At 46.1% G+C, this 18,807-nt stretch overlaps 1 non-coding gene across 1 annotated transcript; it reads left to right on the top strand.

The window, feature by feature from the left end:
• Window positions 1-459: 459 nt before the first annotated feature.
• LOC134899778 (U2 spliceosomal RNA) lies at window positions 460-641 on the top strand. Its single transcript, XR_010173382.1, has one exon. It is a non-coding gene; the product is annotated as a U2 spliceosomal RNA (small nuclear RNA).
• Window positions 642-18,807: the final 18,166 nt, after the last annotated feature.

The raw sequence follows: 18,807 nt of genomic DNA, 5'->3' as shown, positions 1-18,807 counted from the left end.
CCAACTTCTGCTGCACTTTTTTCCTTTGCCCTGGTCTTTCGGCTAGGGCAGGGATAATTTTCTATACCCTCCCATGGCCTTCTGGCTGGGGCTTATTTATTTATTCATGTGTTTTGCACTACACTGCACTTATTTATGTTTCATATAAGTCATGTCACTGTTTTTTGTTGGTGTTTAGATGAGACCCTTATGGGCCCCCCTTTCCCCTACTTGCCGAGGCCCTCTCCTTTTGGGGAGGGCCAGAGGCTGTTTCGATCCACAGGGGGAAGCTTCGGACAACCTTAGGGATACCCGAGGGTCCCTCTGCGCTTTGGCAAGGGGGACCCACAGTCCCTTTTTCCCCTCAGTAGTCCTTTTGGCTCTGAGGAGTAATGGGGCCCTTCTCATTTTGGAGAGGGTCCAAGAACCTACGCCCACAGCATGTTTGGCACAGACACTGGGTGATGAAGTCACGCACCTCGGGCTTCAAGTAAAAAAATAAAATAAAAAATGTTCTTGTCAGTTTAATATCTGATACGCCCCCTATTTGGGGGCCATATATTAAATGGATTTTTAGAACAGGGAGATGGAAGAAGAGCTTGCTCTGTCCACTCTACGCATTGACCTGGTACTGCAGTACCTCCGGTACTGGTGCAACTTTCCTATTCTGTCTTCCAAAAATAGACTAGTGACAACGTCATTGCTTTTTCCCAGGGTTTGCATTTGCAAAGGTCTTGCAGCATTGCTAAACTCCTTGATTTTGGGGGATTTTTCAAGCAGGCTTACACTGTTGCAAACTTGTATTCAAGCGTTGCTGTTCCTTGCAAAATGCTAAAATGGATGAATAAAATGAATAAAAGCACCTGAAAACTATTATGTGGGGTCTTGTTTTGTGTCTACTTCTTGTCTCCATTGAGTTCCCTCCTTCTATCTAAGGCAAATTTAAACGCTGGGTGGCCATGTGGATGTGAGGCCTACCTAGGCCTAAATCCGGAATGCAAAGTAAGAGCGCATTAACAAACATTCCTACTTCAAAATCAATTCCTAAATTCATAATTTACTATGATTATTATCATCCTGCAGTTTGGCTTTTCGAACCTTTCTTGTTTGGAATTTATTTATTTATTTTTGTGGCGGTGTCCACGCTGGCTGCAGGAGGTGTGAATAGTTGCTGTAGAGGCAGTAAAGGAACAACCTCTGAAGTATGTATATGTTGCATCTATCTCCTGGTGTGTGTCTCCCTCAAGTGGATGTCAGCAAGCAAGCCAAGCAAATGCAGTCCATACAGCCAAGTTCATTGTGACATCACATGTGTCGCATAATGATGACATCACATGTGTCGCATAATGATATCACAGTGGACGCATCACAATGACATCACAGAGCCCTTCCACTGTAGTGAAAAATTTAAATCTGCTAGTTTGGACGGACTTGTTGCAATAATCCAGATTTCATGGAAAGGTTCAAGGCAGCCAGGGAACCTTCCATTGAAGAATGAATGTTCCACTGCTTGATTGATGAAGTGCATAGCATTGTGTAAGGGGCCCTACACACTCGGCGATGCGCCGCCGAGGTGCCCGACGGCCGACGAGCAACCCGGCGGCGGGGGGGCAGTGACGGGGGGAGTGAAGTTTCTTCACTCCCCCCGTCACCCGGCTGCATTGAAGTGCAGGCAAATATGGACGAGATCGTCCATATTGGCCTGCATGCACAGCCGACGGGAGATCAGCGATGAACGAGCGCGGGGCCGCGCATCGTTCATCGCTGGAGTCTCCACACTGAAAGATATGAACGAGTTCTCGTTCATTTATGAACGAGATCGTTCATATCTTTCAGAATATCGGCATGTGTGTAGGGCCTATAAGTGTGATAAGCATGGAGCCAGGGACGGGCGGCAGACGTCTGGTGGGTGTGGTTGTCGGAGGCAGACCACATGCAAATGATTGTGCATCATCCAGCCAGCCAGCAAGACAGGAGAGAAAACTCACGATGCAGGAGTGAGTGAGGGAATGTGGGTGAGTGGGTGTGTGCCTGCTTGCTTGTTGGTCAATATTTCTCCTTCTTCGTCGCCGCCGCCAACAGTCAAATCAATCTACAGAGAGTAATAGAGTAAGCATGTGGGGGGAGGGTCATTCTCCATGATGGGTTGTAGATTCTTTTTCAGCCGCGGGCCTCCCTTGGCCCCTATTCGGGTTATCGCTTCTCGGGCTTTTGGGTCAGACCAGGTGCAGTTGTGCTTGGTCTGGGCTGAGGGGTTTTGAGTGGGGGTCCAGTCCTTGGGCCCCTGGTTGGTGAGGAAGGATTCAGATTTTGTTCGTGGAGTGGAGGCGTTCCTTTTCTTCATCTGCATCATGGCAGCTACAGGATTGAAGCAAATGATTCGTTTTGTTGTCAGCGAGACGAAAAAATCAGCTCGTGGATTGAAATTTATTGCACTGGATCTGCTGGAAAAGGTTGGAATTAATGTTAAGGTGGATTTGCTTTGCATTTGAGAATTTCCCAATCAAGGAATGTATGATGTGTTCTTTCACTGTTATGCAGACTGTGCTAGTGCTTTTCAAAAGCTGAAAGATTTTGAAGGAGATGCTTTGTTGGAGGGCTTTTCTTCTCTTTTTCTTTTCAATAAACACCTGTGACTGTTCATTTATGCAATCCTTTTATAGATGAAAAACTTATAGAAGCCTTTTTGTGTAGGTACTGTTCATCTGTGAGGGGAGGAGCTAGGCTGATGAATATTGTTGGGGTTTGGAATGGGAAAGTGAAGTACTTTGTGAAATTCAAGAAATGTCCTGATAATATTTATGGAATTATGCACCCCCCTGCAAACTTTACAGTTGCTGGAAATAGAGGTTTTCTTTATTATCCTGGGCAGCCCACTTACTGTCGGAAGTGTTTTGAAAATGGACACAGGAGGGAAGAATGTACCAAGAAAGCTAGTTGTTGCAGAAATTGCAAACAAGAGGGTCAATTTGCAAGTGAGTGCCCTGCCCCCAAGACCTGTGACTTGTGCAGTAAAGAAGGCCATACCTGTAAAGATTCAGGTTCTGATGAAAACAGAATGCATTGTGTAAGGAAGGAGATCCTTTCTGAAGCCATGTGGAGAAAAGGCCTGAAAATGGCTTTGGCAGAGGAGAAGGAACAGACTAATGCAATGGAGACAGGTGTGAGCGTGTTGCCGCAAAAATTGCGCCAGCACGTGTCTGAGCATCAGATGGTGGCTGGAAGTCCAGTGGCGGAGGGGTGTGAAGCAGGGCCGAGCTCTGTGTATGTCAAAATGGCCACAGTGTTGGTGAAGAAGCAGGGGATGCAGCCTCTGCAGCAGCGAGGGCAGAGTCAGATAAAGGAGTGCTCTTCAATAGACGAAGATTCTGTGGAAAGTTCAGTGGCAATACCGGCAAGTGGTGTGTGCCTATCCATAGAAAGTCCGGACATTTGTCTGATTCTGCTAACTCTGAGAGTTTTCAATGGAAGGATGGGGCCAGATATTGCGTAAATGTGAAGAGCAGGGGGTGGAAAGTAGTAGCAAAAACCCCCATATTAAAAGTGCCGCAACAGGAGAAGCGGGACAATTATATGCAATGGACTTAAGTGTCAGCCCGGCTATCCCAGCTGTTAGTTCCCCCCTCGGACGCCCTGAAAGTGCGGGTTTTTTAGGAGGAGATGGAGGAAAAGAGTCGATGGATGAATCCCTATCACATGGCAATGGATGAAGGGGACTCTGAGATTTCGGCTAAAATATGTTAAATGGTTCCTCTGTTTTAGCCAGCCGCACAATGGCTATAGAGTGTTTAAATTCCAAGTCTATATTAAGAATCCTGCAAGAAGAGCTGCTGTCTTAGATGAAATATGGTCCTTTGGAGCAGATATTGTGTGTCTGCAGGAATGCAGCATTGATGGGTCCCTAAAGAAAAATGCGGTAAAGTTTAGTAATTGTTTTTTGGTCAGGGTCTAAAAGTAATAGAAGGGATGGGGTAGGGGTACTTATTAGGAATAATGAGGTGGTGGTGGAGGAGTCTTTTTTGGAAATAGAAGTAGGGCTGTGTATAATGTTAGTGTTAGGGTATAGAGGGTGGAGGTTTAGAATTTTGAATGTGTACACACCTGCAGATAAAAATGAGAGGGAAAATGTATTTGAAAAAATTAAGTTGTAGATCCCTGGGAGAATTCCTATAGTGTTGGTGGGGGATTTTAATTGTGTGATCAATAAGGGTGTTGGTTGTGGGAGGGGCGTGAATAAAGTGGATATAACTGTTAATGCAAATAATAAGTGAAGTCTTTTTGCAGGATGTTGTGTTTCTGTGCAAGATATAGCCACCGCCGGTGACTTATTGGGCAGACAGTGGAAGGACAGCTTCACGGCTGGACTATGCTTTTGTGTCGAAAGGTGTGAATGTTTGTAAGTATAAACAGAGAAAAACTGTTTTCTGATCATGAATAGTTGGGTTTGTAATAGAAGGTTTGGTTGATGGTAAGTATGGAAATTGGGTATGGAAGTTGAATGGTAGTTTGTTGGAAGTGGAGGAAGTGAGGTGTGCCTTTGGGAAGATGTATGAAAGGTGTGTGTAGAAAGAGTGAGTTTGTGAATGTATTATGTTGGTGGGATTGGGTGAAAGAAAGGTGTAAAGTTTTTTATGAAATGGTGGAACAGAATGGCTGAGAGAAAGAGGAGAATGTATGAGGTTGCAAATAAGAGATTGACGTTTTTGTATCAATTGAGAGATGGGTGTGTATGTGAGTGATGAAATTAGGGGTGAAAGGGAGATTATTAAGAGATGTATGTATGTATGTATGTATGTATGTATGTATGTATGCGAAGGGAAGAGAAATTATTTTTAGAGCGAAAATGGAAAAAAATGGAGGAAGATGAAAGGTGTACAAGATATTTTTTCAAGAAGGTATGTCAGGGTAAGAGAGATGTGAATGTGGTGATTGGGAAAGATGAGAATGAGGTGTGTGGTGATAAAATGATGGATGTGATTGAGGTCTTTTATAAAGAGTTATATAAGAGAATGAATGTGATGCTAGTATGGCGAGTGAGGTGTTAAGTGTTTTGTGTGATAAAGTGAGGGATGATGAGAAAGAGGGTTTGGTGTGAGAGGTTAGTGAGGGTGAGATGAAAAAGGTATTGATGACTGCTGGGAGGAATAAAACTCCAGGTATGGATGGGCTGTCTGTGGAATTTTATGTGTGTTTTTGGGAGGTGATTAAGGAAGAATTGATGGATGTGTATAGATATATGTGGGTGAATGGTTGTTTGTGTGAGTCTATGTGTGAAGGTATGGTTGTATTAATTCACAAAAAGGGTCATAGGAAGAGACTGGGTAATTGGAGGCCAATTACTCTGTTGAATGTTGATTATAAGTTGTATGCAAAGATGATTGCAGACAGAATGAGGAATGTTGTGAGTCAGGTGATTGGTGAAGAACAAGTGTGTGTGGTGCCTGGGAGAAGAATGGTTGATAATTTGGTTTTGTTGAGGGATGTGATTGAGGATTGAAACAATAAACAAGAAAAAGCGCTAGGAAACTGGATGAGAAATTTCTGACAATTTTAATATAGAATAAGAATTACTGTTGCAACAGATAAGTAAAAAATTCATTAGAATCAATTAAAAAATAGGGCCTAATATAGCACTGCAAGATTTTTAGAAAGTCCCATATGCTGTATATGGTGTATATAATTAGCCGGTACTCAAATGAAACAGTACATCCCAAAAGTTTGTTTGCCACAGTCCAGGAACAAAATTGCGAATGGAAAGAAGATTACTGCAATTAGTGACCTTAAGTAGCTAGGTTCAAGACGCTGCTTGGTCCAGTTATTTTTGCTCCGGTCCAATGATGCAGTTATCCAAATCGCTGATGTAAAAAGTTCCTTTATCCGACTTCTAGGCGTTTGTATGGGGATGTATGGTCAGAGTCCAGCTGCTGCACCGACGCGTTTCACTGTTTTCCACAGCTTTCTCAAGGTGATTGTAATGCAGTGACTAAAAGCCCTTTATATAGCAGTGCTAATGGCCCATTCAAAACAGGTGTTATGAATTACAAACATCTAAGTGTTATTAAAAATGAAATTTCATCCAGTTTCCCTAAATAGTGACAGACACTAGGACTCAAATATTCAGAAATATAGCAGTGCAAATCCGTTTTTAAACATTAATATGATCATGAAGATCGGTTTCCGATCACATGATCGCAGGCTCACTTCCTGGATTTGAAACGCAAGCTTGTCTCTACTTCCTGTGTGTGGAACACAGTCCCCAATGCACTGGCTGGTGGCCGGACACGTGACCGGAACTGGGCGGCCCCCGGCGGACCCCGCTCTCTGTTGCCAAGAGACAGACTGTGCAAACAAAGAGGTCCGTTCCGGTCACGTGACCGGACTACAGACGTCTTTGTTTGCACAGTCTGTCTCTTCATGATCATATTAATGTTTAAAAACGGATTTGCACTGCTAGTTATTTTACTATTTCTGAATATTTGAGTCCTAGTGTCTGTCACTATTTAGGGAAACTGGATGAAATTTCATTTTTAATAACACTTAGATGTTTGTAATTCATAACACCTGTTTTGAATGGGCCATTAGCACTGCTATATAAAGGGCTTTTAGTCACTGCATTACAATCACCTTGAGAAAGCTGTGGAAAACAGCGAAACGCGTCGGTGCAGCAGCTGGACTCTGACCATACATCCCCATACAAACGCCTAGAAGTCGGATAAAGGAACTTTTTACATCAGCGATTTGGATAACTGCATCATTGGACCGGAGCAAAAATAACTGGACCAAGCAGCGTCTTGAACCTAGCTACGTAAGGTCACTAATTGCAGTAATCTTCTTTCCATTCGCAATTTTGTTCCTGGACTGTGGCAAACAAACTTTTGGGATGTACTGTTTCATTTGAGTACCGGCTAATTATATACACCATATACAGCATATGGGACTTTCTAAAAATCTTGCAGTGCTATATTAGGCCCTATTTTTTAATTGATTCTAATGAATTTTTTACTTATCTGTTGCAACAGTAATTCTTATTCTATATTAAAATTGTCAGAAATTTCTCATCCAGTTTCCTAGCGCTTTTTCTTGTTTATTGTTTCAGTTTTAGGGTCTAACTAACCCTGTTATATTAGCTGCTCTAAGAAAGACCACTCACTACGAGCGCCAAAGGTTTTACTTGTTAATTCCATTCCTCCACTATGTGATTGAGGATTGTATGAGGCGAAAGAAGAGGTGTATGGTATTGGCAATAGATTTTGATAAGGCGTATGATAGGGTCGCGCATGAGTTTATGTTTAGTGTGTTGGTGAGAATTGGGTTTCCGGATCTGTTTGTTGAAAGGATTAGAAGTTTGTATAAAGGAGTAGGGAGTAGTGTGTTGGTGAATGGTAATATGACTGGGAGGATCACGGTTGAATCGGGTGTTAGGCAAGGGTGTCCACTATCTCCAGTTCTATTTATTTGTGTGATTGAGCCACCGTTGAGAATGATTATAAGGGATAAGGTGGTGAGGTTTTTTTTTATACCGGGGTGTGGGGGGGAAGACTTTAAAGGTAATGGGCTATATGGATGATGTGACACTGGTATGTGAGAGTAGAGCTGCTTTGAATAGAGCTAAATTATTAGTTTTTTTTGTAGTGTGTCGGGATTTAGAGTCAATTGGGACATGAGCAAATTTAAATGTTTCGGAGATAGTGAGGAGGAAGTAGAGGGCGTTGAGTGTGTGAAAGAAAGTGCTTGGGGGTCACATTTGAAAGCGATTTAAAAGGGAATGAGAGTTGGGATGAATGTGGGGAGAAGATTGTGAGAAAAGTGAATTTTTGGAATTTGCGTGAGTTGTCTATGACTGGGAAGGTGCTTGTAATTAAGAGTGTGATTTTACCTTTGATCCCAAGATGGCGGCGTGTGTATACGCTGCGGCTGTACCTGCCCCTGTGGTAGAAGGCGGCGTGTTTGCTGTCCCTGGCACCAGTGGTGCGGGCGGTGTGAGTGCCCGTGGAGGCTCCAGTGTGACAGGAGTGTTGGTGGTCCTGGCCGTCTTCAGCGTCCTGCTCGAGGGTTGCAGCAGCGGGATGGTTTACCCCGGGAGGTGCTGCTGGGTTTCCGGCTGTCTCCCGAGCTGCTGCCCTTGCCCTCAGCGTTGCCCCTGATGTTGTTGAGGCTGCGGTGGATTGGTGCGACTGACCCTACATTGTGGATCAGTAGGGGAAGCGGAACTGATGCTGCGCTGACCCCGCCGGCTTCTCTGAGTGCGGGTAGCGGAAGTGCTGCGGCGCTGACCCCGGTGGCTTCTGAGAGTGCGGGTAGTGGAAGCGCCGCTGCGCTGACCCCGGCGGCTCTTGTGAGTATTGGCTCTGTGGGAGCTGCGGTGAGCGATCCTGCCCCTATGGCTGCGGATGTGACTACCCTTTCTGCTAAAGGCGATACTGGATTGACGGTGCTGATGGGTGTTTTGAATCTAGCCCCCCTGGTTCTGGTCACTCCACTTCCAGGCTATCAGGAATGCAGGACTGCCGGGAGACTGTTCCAGGATCACATGTGAGAGTGTCTACGTTCCCTCAGGCTGTGCAGAACGGGCATAAGTATGAGTATTCGAGGGGTGGGAGCAGACAGCTTCCCAGTAAAGGGAATAATAACTATTTTCAGTTGTGGAGCCCCAAGTTTGGCTGGTAACGGCAGAAGAGGAGGGAGAGGAAGCAAAAGCGGGGGAAACGTGCCGGCATTAAAGTCAGACTTAGTCTGTATTCATTGAGGCCCCCTATACCTTGTTTGCTTCTGGCTAATGTTCAGTCACTAGCCAGTAAGCATGATGATTTACACGTGGATTGTGTGAATAAGAAATATTTGAAGTATTGTCCATTATTCATTTTTACTGAAACCTGGTTAAAGGACTCTGTTCCGGATTCAGCTGTATCGATTGACGACAGGATTTTATTTAGGGCGGATCGGACTCTGTCTTCTGGGAAAAGCAGGCATAGCTCGTGGTGTGTTGATGCCACTCTGATCGATTCTTATTGTTCAGTGGATATTGAATATTTGATTGTTAAGTGTAGACCTTTTTATTTGCCTAGGGAAATTTCTGCTATAGTTATTGTTGCTGTTTATATACCCCCTAGTGCGAATGTTAATCAGGCTTTGGAGATTCTTTTTAATACCGTAGGCTCTTTATAGATTAGCTATGCTGAAACATGTTTTATTGTGGTGGGTGATTTTAATCAGGCGGATTTTAACAAAGTTATGCCAAGATTTTACAAGTATGTGTTGGTCCCCACGAGGGGTATGCACACATTAGATCAGGTTTATTCTAATCTAAGTTTAGCATATGAGACTTTTGTTTGCCCTCATATTGGCAATTCTAATCATCTGTCCCTATTTCTGCGGCCTACTTATAAACCACAGGTTAAAAGAGTGAAGCCTGTGGTTAAAACTGTTACTATCTGGCCTGATGGTGCATTGATGAGGTTGCAGGATATGTTGGAATTTACAAATTGGGATTTGTTTATTGAAGAGAGTTTGATCAATGGATCAATAGAGATTGATTTATTGGCTTCTCTGATTTTTTGTTATATTAATACATGCACAGAGAGTGTTACGGTGAGGAAGGAAATAAAAACTTTTTCCAATGAGAAACCTTGGTTAAATGGGGAGGTTCGTGCTCTGATTAGAGTTAGGGATAGAGCTTTTAGGGCTGGTATAGCAGCAGGACCTGATGGCATTCAAGGGAGGGTTCTTCATGGTTGTGCGGAGCAATTGTGTGGAATTCTGACAGTTTTGTTTAACTTATCACTTATGCACTGTGTAGTGCTGAGGTGTCTTAAGATGACTAGTATTGTCCCCGTCCCCAAGAAAGGGTTAGCTAAATGTTTAAATGACTATCGGCCTATAGCGTTAACATCTCTTATAACGAAATGTTTTGAGAGACTGGTACTGAATCATATTAAATCTTTTTTCTCTGCCGGGTTTGACCCATTCCAGTTTGCTCATAGACAGAATCGGTGCAGAGCTGGCCCTAACCAATATGATGCCCTAGGCAAGATTTTGGCTGGTGCCCCCTAGCACCGCCGCTAGTTCCGCAAGAGATGCCTGGCATGAGTCAGCTGGAAGATCTGCTAACGTCGGGCGCCTTTTGTTTATGAAAATGCATCTTATTTGCATTACTATGTGGCTAGGATGCACAAACAGCTTCTGCTGATTAAAATGATATGCAGCATGCCTATATTCTGTGTGCGACTGTGGCTGTATCTGCATACGAAATGCTACATTACAGTGATTTCCAGGAATACACACAGAATATAGGCATGCCGCGTATCATTTTAATCAGCAGAAGCTGCTGGTGCCCCTAAGCATACCAAATGCCATAGGCATTTGCCTAGTTTGCCTATGCTTAAGGCCGGCTCTGAATCGGTGCACTGATGATGCGATTATTTCACTGTTGCACTTTACTTAGTCTCACTTGGAAGAGAGGAATGTTTATGTTAGGATTTTATTTGTTGATTTTAGTTCAGCTTTTAATACAGTGATTCCAGTGTCCTTGATAAATAAATTATACAATACAAATGGGAGATATACAACCCTGGGCGCTTTAAAAGTTCATATATATATGAGAATACGTTCCTTCTCTTTGTTATTGGGTGTCTTCGTGCTTCCCTTTTACTCCACTCTGCGCTTGATTCCACTCAAAGTGATACGGTATGTAGTCAGAGTTTTGAATGTGAAGAAAGAGAGAAAAAAATATATATAGTGTAATACAGTCTTTATGCAAACTTCTGTATATATGAAACAGGGTTTTTTTTAAGACGAGATTCAATAGATGGAGCATACCACACTCACTATAGACACAGGAAGGGTCAAACTTGTAAAGGACTCATTACTGGGACAACCGGAGGAGATATAAGGGGACAAACGTGAAAAATACCTTGATGTGCTTCCTAATCTCCAGTGACAGTGTGAGTGGGGTACGCCTACCTTCTTTTGGTTAAAGATACCTTTACAAGTTTGACCCTTCCTGTGTCTATAGTGAGTGTGGTACGCTCCATCTATTGAATCTCGTCTTAAAACCCCCCCTGTTTCATATATACAGAAGTTTGCATAAAGACTGTATTACACTATATATATTTTTTTCTCTCTTTCTTCACATTCAAAACTCTGACTACATACCGTATCACTTTGAGTGGAATCAAGCGCAGAGTGGAGTAAAAGGGAAGCACGAAGACACCCAATAACAAAGAGAAGGAACGTATTCTCATATATATGAACTTTTAAAGCGCCCAGGGTTGTATATCTCCCATTTGTATTGTATATTGTATTTCCTAGGTGTTTGGTGACATCTTTGGGAGGTAGATACCTAGGGCAGCTGATTACAGCGCCAGTGCAAGGGAATCTTCCATTTTCCGTTCTTGATAAATAAATTATCTGCATTAGGCCTTGATTGTTTTACTTGTAATTGGATTTTAGCATTTTTGACAAATCGCCCTCAGGTGGTTAAAATGGGCAGTATTATGTCCGGAGAAGCACAAATTAATACAGGTGTACCCCAGGGCTGTGTTCTTAGTCCTTTCTTATATTCACTGTTCACTTATGACTGTGTATCAGCGGACGCACCAGTTAAATTGATTACATTTGCGGATGATATTGCCGTAGTTGGGTTAATTAGTGGCGATGACGAGCTGGCGTATAGGACGGAAGTTGCGAAGCTAGTTGATTGGAGTAATGAAAATCATTAATTTTTAAATAGTGGGAAGACAAAAGAACTGATTATTGATTTTAGGAGAAGGCAGCCGCTGAAATCGCCAGTGTTTGTTGGTGATCAGGTCGTGGAAATGGTTACTTCGTTCCGTTTCTTGGCCATTCAGATTTCGTCATATTTAACTTGGTCTGAGCACCTGCTACCGATAGGAAAAAAGGGTCAACAACGACTTTTTTTCCTGTGGCGTTTAAGGGCAGCAGGTGTTGGTGCGCAGACCATGTTAAATTTTTATAGGTGCTCGATAGAGAGCATTCTTAGTTATGGGATCGTGGCATGGTATGGAGGCTGCATTTTAAAAGATCGATGGGCATTAGAAAGGATAAGGAAAAAGGCAACTAAAATCATTGGTATGCCATTGCCTAGCTTTGATGATTTGTATAGGTGTAGGGTTTTAAGCAAAGCCAGGTGTATTTTACTAGATAGCGCGCATCCTTTTAGTATGCTTTTTGACAAACTTCCATCTCGAAAGAGGTTTCGTACTTCGTTAACTCGTACCAACCGTTTTAGGGTTAGTTTTATCCCATCTGCTGTACGTATGTTAAATGAATGATTTATTTTTATGTTTATTTTATGTTGTCGCCTGCTACTACTTGATGACCTGTACAATTGTAATTTTGTCAACTTGTTTTGGATGATGAAAATAAACCTGAACTTGTTTGTGGCATGTGTGTTCCCAAGTGGGAGGAATCTGCAAAAGATAAATAGGATATCATTTGTTTGTGTGGGGGTGTAAAATGGAGGGACTGAAGAGAGAGAATGTATTGAAAAGGAGATGTATGGGTGGGATTGATTTTCTGAATGTTGAGGTGTTTTGGGGGGTTAATGGTATTGTGTCTTTAGTTAGAATGTATGAGAATGAGAGTAAAGCTTTGTGTATGATGAAGTATATGGCTGGATGCATGTTGTGTGGTCTAGGGTGGTGTAAGAGGGATTTGTGTAAGCCTGTTGTCTCCAATTGCCCAGTCTGGTATTGTATGATTGAAAAGTTTATTAGAAAGTTTGGGTAGAGTGGTTTGAGAATGTGTGATTTTAAAGAGAAGCGTAAGGTGTTGAGGGTGTTGCGAGATAAGGAGAGTATGTATAATATTGATAATCTGGGGGAGGTAGAAGTAAAAGAGGTTTGGAAGAGTATGAGTGTGAAAGGGATAACACATATGCAGAAAGATATTGTGTGGGTGTGCATGGAATTTTACCGGTACGTGAAGTACAGAAGAGGCGTGACTTAGTACAAATGGGTACGTGCCCTAGGGATGGATGTGATGCAAGTGAAACTTTTACATTTATTTTGGAATTGTAAGTTTGCTAGGGAAGTGTGGAAGGGAGTGGGTGGTCTTTGTAAAGAAGTGACTGGAATTAGGATGATGACGTGGAAGGTGGCAATGTTTGAATGTTAGGCTAATCTGTGTGTATGTATCCCCTGGTAAGAATGAGCGTTTGGAGCTTTTCCAAACCCTGCGGCTGCAGCTTGCAACCACTAGGGCAGTAGTGATGGCAGGAGAGGAGGAGGATGGATGCAGCACCTGCAACTCTTCCAAGCTTCATGTGACATCTAAAATGCTTATAGAAATGGTGAACGAAGCATCATTGCGAGACGCTATGGGCTCCGTGGGAGCTGGCTCTGTGAATTACACGTGGAGCCGCCCCAATGGCTCTGTGGACTCCCGCATTGACTTCGTGTTCACCTCTAGAGCAGTGAAGCAAACTAGGCATACTATGGTCCCCTGCTTCTTCTCAGACCACAGGGCCATTCTCTTCCAAGGAGTCCTGGGCAATGGTTTTTCTCCTGGCCCAGGCTTCTGGAAGTTGAATTGTGCCCTACTGGAAAGAGGATATGCTGGCGGAGCTGAAGAATGCCTACATCACATGGAAAACTGACAAATGTTATCTTGATTGTATGAGTGACTGGTGGGAATATGCTAAGACTAACATTTGCAGTTTCTTTCAGGTTAAAGGCAAACAACTGGCGAGCGACCAAAAGACGAACTTCAGGAGACTGCAAAGACAACTGCAGTCCCTGCTGGACCTCCAATGGTGCGGCTGGGACGTGAGAGACGAGCTGGATAAGACCAAAGGGTGCCTGAAAAGGCACTTTGAGGAGGAATCCAGACGCACTGTCTTCCGTTCCAAGGTGGAGAACCTGGAGAAGGGTGAGAGATATAACTCTTTCTTTTTCAGGAAACTCCACTCTGGCGACACGTTCCTGACTAAGCTGCGAGATGAGACCAGTATTCCCTGACCGGGGAAGGAGGGCATGATGAAAGTTGTCCAAAACTATTACAGCAACCTCTACTCCCATAAGACAACAGATAGTGAGGAGGCTGATAAGTTCTTGTCAGGTATCATTAACACCATTGATCCTGCAAGTAAAGCAGCTCTGGATGCTCCCTTGGCGTTGGGGGAGTTGCACTCTGCCGCCAGATCCTTTAGGCAGGGCAGGACCCCGGGCAGTGGTCTCCCAGCAGAGCTCTATGTAGCGCTGTGGGACCTCATTGGCCTGGACCTGCTCGAGCTGTATGAGGAGGTGGTTGTGGTGGGTAAAATGCCTTTATCGCTGAGGGAGGGAATGATCACAATCTTGAAAAAGCGTAAGGGAGAGAGATGTCAGCTGAAAAATTGGAGGCCCATCTCTCTCTTAAACATGGACTACAAGATCCTCGCCAAGGTACTCATCAACAGGCTGAATGCGGTCACCGGACAGATCATTCAACCGGACTAGACCTGTGGCAAACCTAGCTGCAGGATTGCAGACAGCCTTGCCCTCCTCAGACACATGGTCCATTACATCAAGGACCGGAATGTGCACGTGGCTCTGGTCAGCCTTGACCATAGGAAGGCCTTTGATCGTGTCTCACATGAGTTGATGGGCAGTGTGCTGCATAAATTTGGGCTTGGTTAAATGTTTTGTACGTATGTTAACCTGATGTACCTTGACATTCACAGCTCGATGCTGGTGAACGGCTGGAAGACTGACCCCTTTTCCATTTTGTCTGGGGTCAGACAAGGCTGCCCTCTTTCACCTCTTCTTTTTGTTTGTGTTATAGAGCTCCTGGCTGTGTGCATCAGACAGAATACAGAGATCAGAGGGGTCATTGCACCGGTTCGTGATCGACAAGAGGCCAAGTGTTCGCTGTACATGAATGACGTCACTGTCTTCTGCGCAGACCAGAGTTCGGTGACAGCACTCGTCCAGACCTGCGAGAACTTTGGACGAGCCTCAGGGGCTAAAGTCAACTGCGGGAAGTCAGAGGCTATGCTCTTCGGAAAGTGGCACCTGTCATCCTCTGCACCATTTCCTTTTGCCATCAAGCCCGACTTCATTAAGATCCTGGGAGTCTGGTTCGGCGGTGAGGGTGCAGCCCTGATATGTTGGGACGAGAGACTGGCGACTGTTCAACAACATATTGGATTGTGGAGCCTCAGAGAACTCACCATCAAGGGGAAAAAACTTGTGCTACGCAACGAGATTCTTCCCGTTCTGCAGTACACTGCGCAAGCCTGGCCACCTCTGGTCGCAGTCTGCAGGGCCATCACAAGGGCAGTGTTCCACTTCATCTGGGGCTCCAAGATGGACAGAGTAAAGCGTGCAGTTATGTACAAGGAGCCCCTCAAGGGTGGAAAGGGTATCCCGGATATCCCCACCATGCTTCGAGCCTTCTTCGTTTGTAACTGCATCCGCAGGACTTTGTGCGAGAACTTTAACGACTCTGCAGGAAACTCCATGTCCCGTTTCTTCCTCCTGCCTCTCTGGAGGAACCTCGGCTGGGACAAATGGGACAGCTCCATCCCTTACAACTGGAACACTCCGTGGTACTACCTGGACGTGTCCAAGTTCGTGAGGGAACACCAACTGGAGGGAGTTAAGCCTGACTTATGGAAACCGAAGACGATCTACAAGCTCATCAGAGCTAAAGACGATTTGGAGCCGATTCCGGGGCTCCCTTCAGCGACTGCCAAACAGGTCTGGGAGAATGTGGCCTCCAAAAGGCTCACAAACAGACACAAAGACCTGTCGTGGATGGCCATCCAAGGGGGTTTGCCCATCAGGTCATTCATGCACTCCCGGAACCTGTGCAGGTACAGACATTGCCCCAGGTGCATCATACATGAGGAAACATCTATGCACCTGTTTTGGGACTGTGCCTGGGCCCAGTTGTTGTTGGATGCCCTGGAAAACGAACTGAAAGACTGTGTGCCAAGGAACTGCCTCACGTACCATTCGGTACTCTACGGACTATTCCCTGGCACCCACACCGTTGGGGCGATCCAGGAAGCCAGGCGCCTTATGAACTGTATCAAGGACGCTTCGTGGCTAGCCAGGAACCGCCTCATTCTGTGGAGGGAGAAGATGTCCATTCAGGACTGTTGCAGGCTGGTTCACAGCTTGCTCAGAGACTATTCTATCATGGACAGCCCTGAGGAAGAAGAGGACTAAAACCCCCCTTTTTCTGCCCCTCTCCCCTTGTTTGAACTGAATAATGAGACTTTGGGACCGTGGCCCCTTCCCCCTCACTCACAATGTCTGTTGTTTTATTGATGTCTTTCTATTTATTGCCCCTCCCCTTATATGTGTCTGTCTTTCAATAAAGCTTCGGGCATGTGATTCACCCTCCCTCACCCCCCTACCCTCCACACCCATAGCCTTATTAACTGTTGTGTTATTGTATCGTTTAAATGCATAGTGCAGTCCGAGAACTATAGTGTAGGCTCAGGCCTGTGCCGTAGTTCTTCGACTGCACTATACCGTCTGCATCTGTACTGTGTTTTGGCGTGCTGCGACACGGTGCTTATGTTTGTCAATGTACTCGTATGTTTTTTGCTACTTTATGCCAAATAAAGACTGCTTTTTCAATCAAAAAACCTGCTCGAGGGAAACACAGGGTGGAGTACCTGTTCTTACACTTGGAGCGTGAGAGGTTCCTAGATGTGGAATGGAGAAACACCTTGTGGAGTACCAAGCTGGGGTGTGGCAAGGCCCCTGGTTGAGAGTGGAGAAAAACTGGGCTGAGTATTCCTACCTCGTATGGGATTGTGGGACCCTTACGTTGGTTAGGAACAGCCTGGTCTAGTATCCACTCTTGTACTGGGGGTTGACCCTGGCTGAGCGGGTATGAAACTTGGTCTGGCTGAGAGACGGGGAGCGGCTCGAAGCTCGAGGTGACACGTGCCCCTAGGGCGACCTAGGGGTGCCTTAATTTGCACTGGTGCGGGACGCCTATGCACTTTGAGAGCACTAGCACAGTCACATCCCAACTTCTGGCGCACTTTATCCTTTGCCCTGGCCTTTTGGCTAGGGCAAGGACAATTTTTTATCCCCCCTCCCCGGCTTTCTGGCTGGGGCTTATTTATTTATATACGCACAGCACTTATTTTTGTTTAGTTTGTCACGTTCACGTTTTTCGTTTTGGGGTTTAGGTGAGACCCTTATGGGCCACCCACTCTCCTACGTTGCTGAGGTCCTCTCCACGGGGGGAGGACCAGACGCAGTTTTCGGTCCCCAGGGGGAAGCCTCGGCCAACCCTGGGGACACACGAGGGTCCCTCTGCGCTTCGGCAAGGGGGGACCCACAGTCCCTTTTTCCCCTCAGTAGGCCTTTTGGCTCTGAGGGGTAGGGGAGTAACGGGGCCCTTCTCCGTTGGGAGAGGGTCCAAGTACCTATGCCCCCAGCACGTTTGGCACAGACACTGGGTGATGGAGCACCGCACCTCGGGCTTCAAGTTTAAAAATAAAATAAAAAATCTGTTCTTATCAGTTCACGCTGACTGACGGTGCTACCTTGTTTCTTGGACCGACAATTGTCCTTCTCAGGGCTAAGCTGTACCCGGGCCGAGAAGCCAGAAAAATCGAAGCCGAGATTGCGAGGAGAAGGAGAAGATCGCTTGAAGAGGGTGAAGATTTGCATCGCTCCCCAGCTACAGCAGAGGGTTAGACTTGTTTGCTCTGCCCTCTGGAGAAGATACCCCCCTCCGCCAGCAAGACTGCGTGGAGAAAAGGGACTTCGCCGGAGAAGCTCTGCATCGCCCCCTAGCTGCACTGGAGGGTTAGACTTGCTGGCTCTGCCCTCTGAAGCGACCGACCGCCTCTCCTCCTCTCGACGACAGCGCTGATCCTCCGCCCCGCCTCCTACGCCAAGGATCCGTGAGTATGGCCACCGCTGCCCCAGCCGCCGCTGTTCCAGCCCCCGCTGCTCCAGCCCCAGCTGCTCCAGCCTCTGCCTCCACTCCGGCCACCCTCGCCAGGAAGAGCCAGGCCAAGACGGCGAAGAAAACCGCCAAAGGCCCCACCGAATCGGCCGCATCCAGCGCCACCACCCCCGCAGTGACACCACCAGCGGCACCCACCCAGGTGAGCACCAAGGACAAACCGTCCCTGGAGCCCTGGATGAGGTACACCGTGGTGATGAAACTGAAGGAGGTGGACGGACGGATGCCAGACATGACAGTGGAAACCTTTGGGAAGATGATCCTGGACCAGGGCTTCTCGACCGCTGAAACCCTCAGCATCCAGAATTACCTGAAGGGGATCTTCTACATCACCTTCGCCTCCCTTGCCATCTGCAAGAGGTACTGGGAGGCAGTGAAAGCGGCGAGACCCGAATCCCCTTTCTCCCGCTTTGTGGGCAATTGCCCTATTCAAAGAGAGGAAAGGGGGGTGACGGTTTCAATGCGAAACCCACACACGCCCATCAAGGACATCGTCACCTTTCTCGGACGCTTCTGCACCGTCAAGAAAGACCCCACAAGGGTTCTGGACGGGAACGGATTCTGGACTGGAAAGTGGGCGGTGATCGTCGTCCTGCAAAAGGACACCTCGTGCCAAGAAGGAGTCAAGCACCTCCCACAGTGCTTCTCCCTGGGGGGATCCCAAGGACTTGTTCACTACGCCGACCAGCTACGCAACTGCAGGAAGTGTGGCGGGATGGGTCACGTGATGAAGGACTGCAAGGTCTCGGCCTGCAAGAATTGCCACATGGCCAGCCATGAGACAAAAGACTGCCCCACGAGGAAAACATGCAACCTGTGCGGCAAGGTGGACCACATCTACAGGGACTGCCCCAGTAGGGCAAGAACCTACGCAGCGGTGGTGACCGG

This window comes from Pseudophryne corroboree, chromosome 3, assembly GCF_028390025.1.
Source record: "Pseudophryne corroboree isolate aPseCor3 chromosome 3, aPseCor3.hap2, whole genome shotgun sequence".
NCBI classification, from domain to species: domain Eukaryota; kingdom Metazoa; phylum Chordata; class Amphibia; order Anura; family Myobatrachidae; genus Pseudophryne; species Pseudophryne corroboree.
The sequence above is the reverse complement of the archived record's forward strand: the minus strand, read 5'-3'. Positions and strand labels throughout refer to the sequence as shown.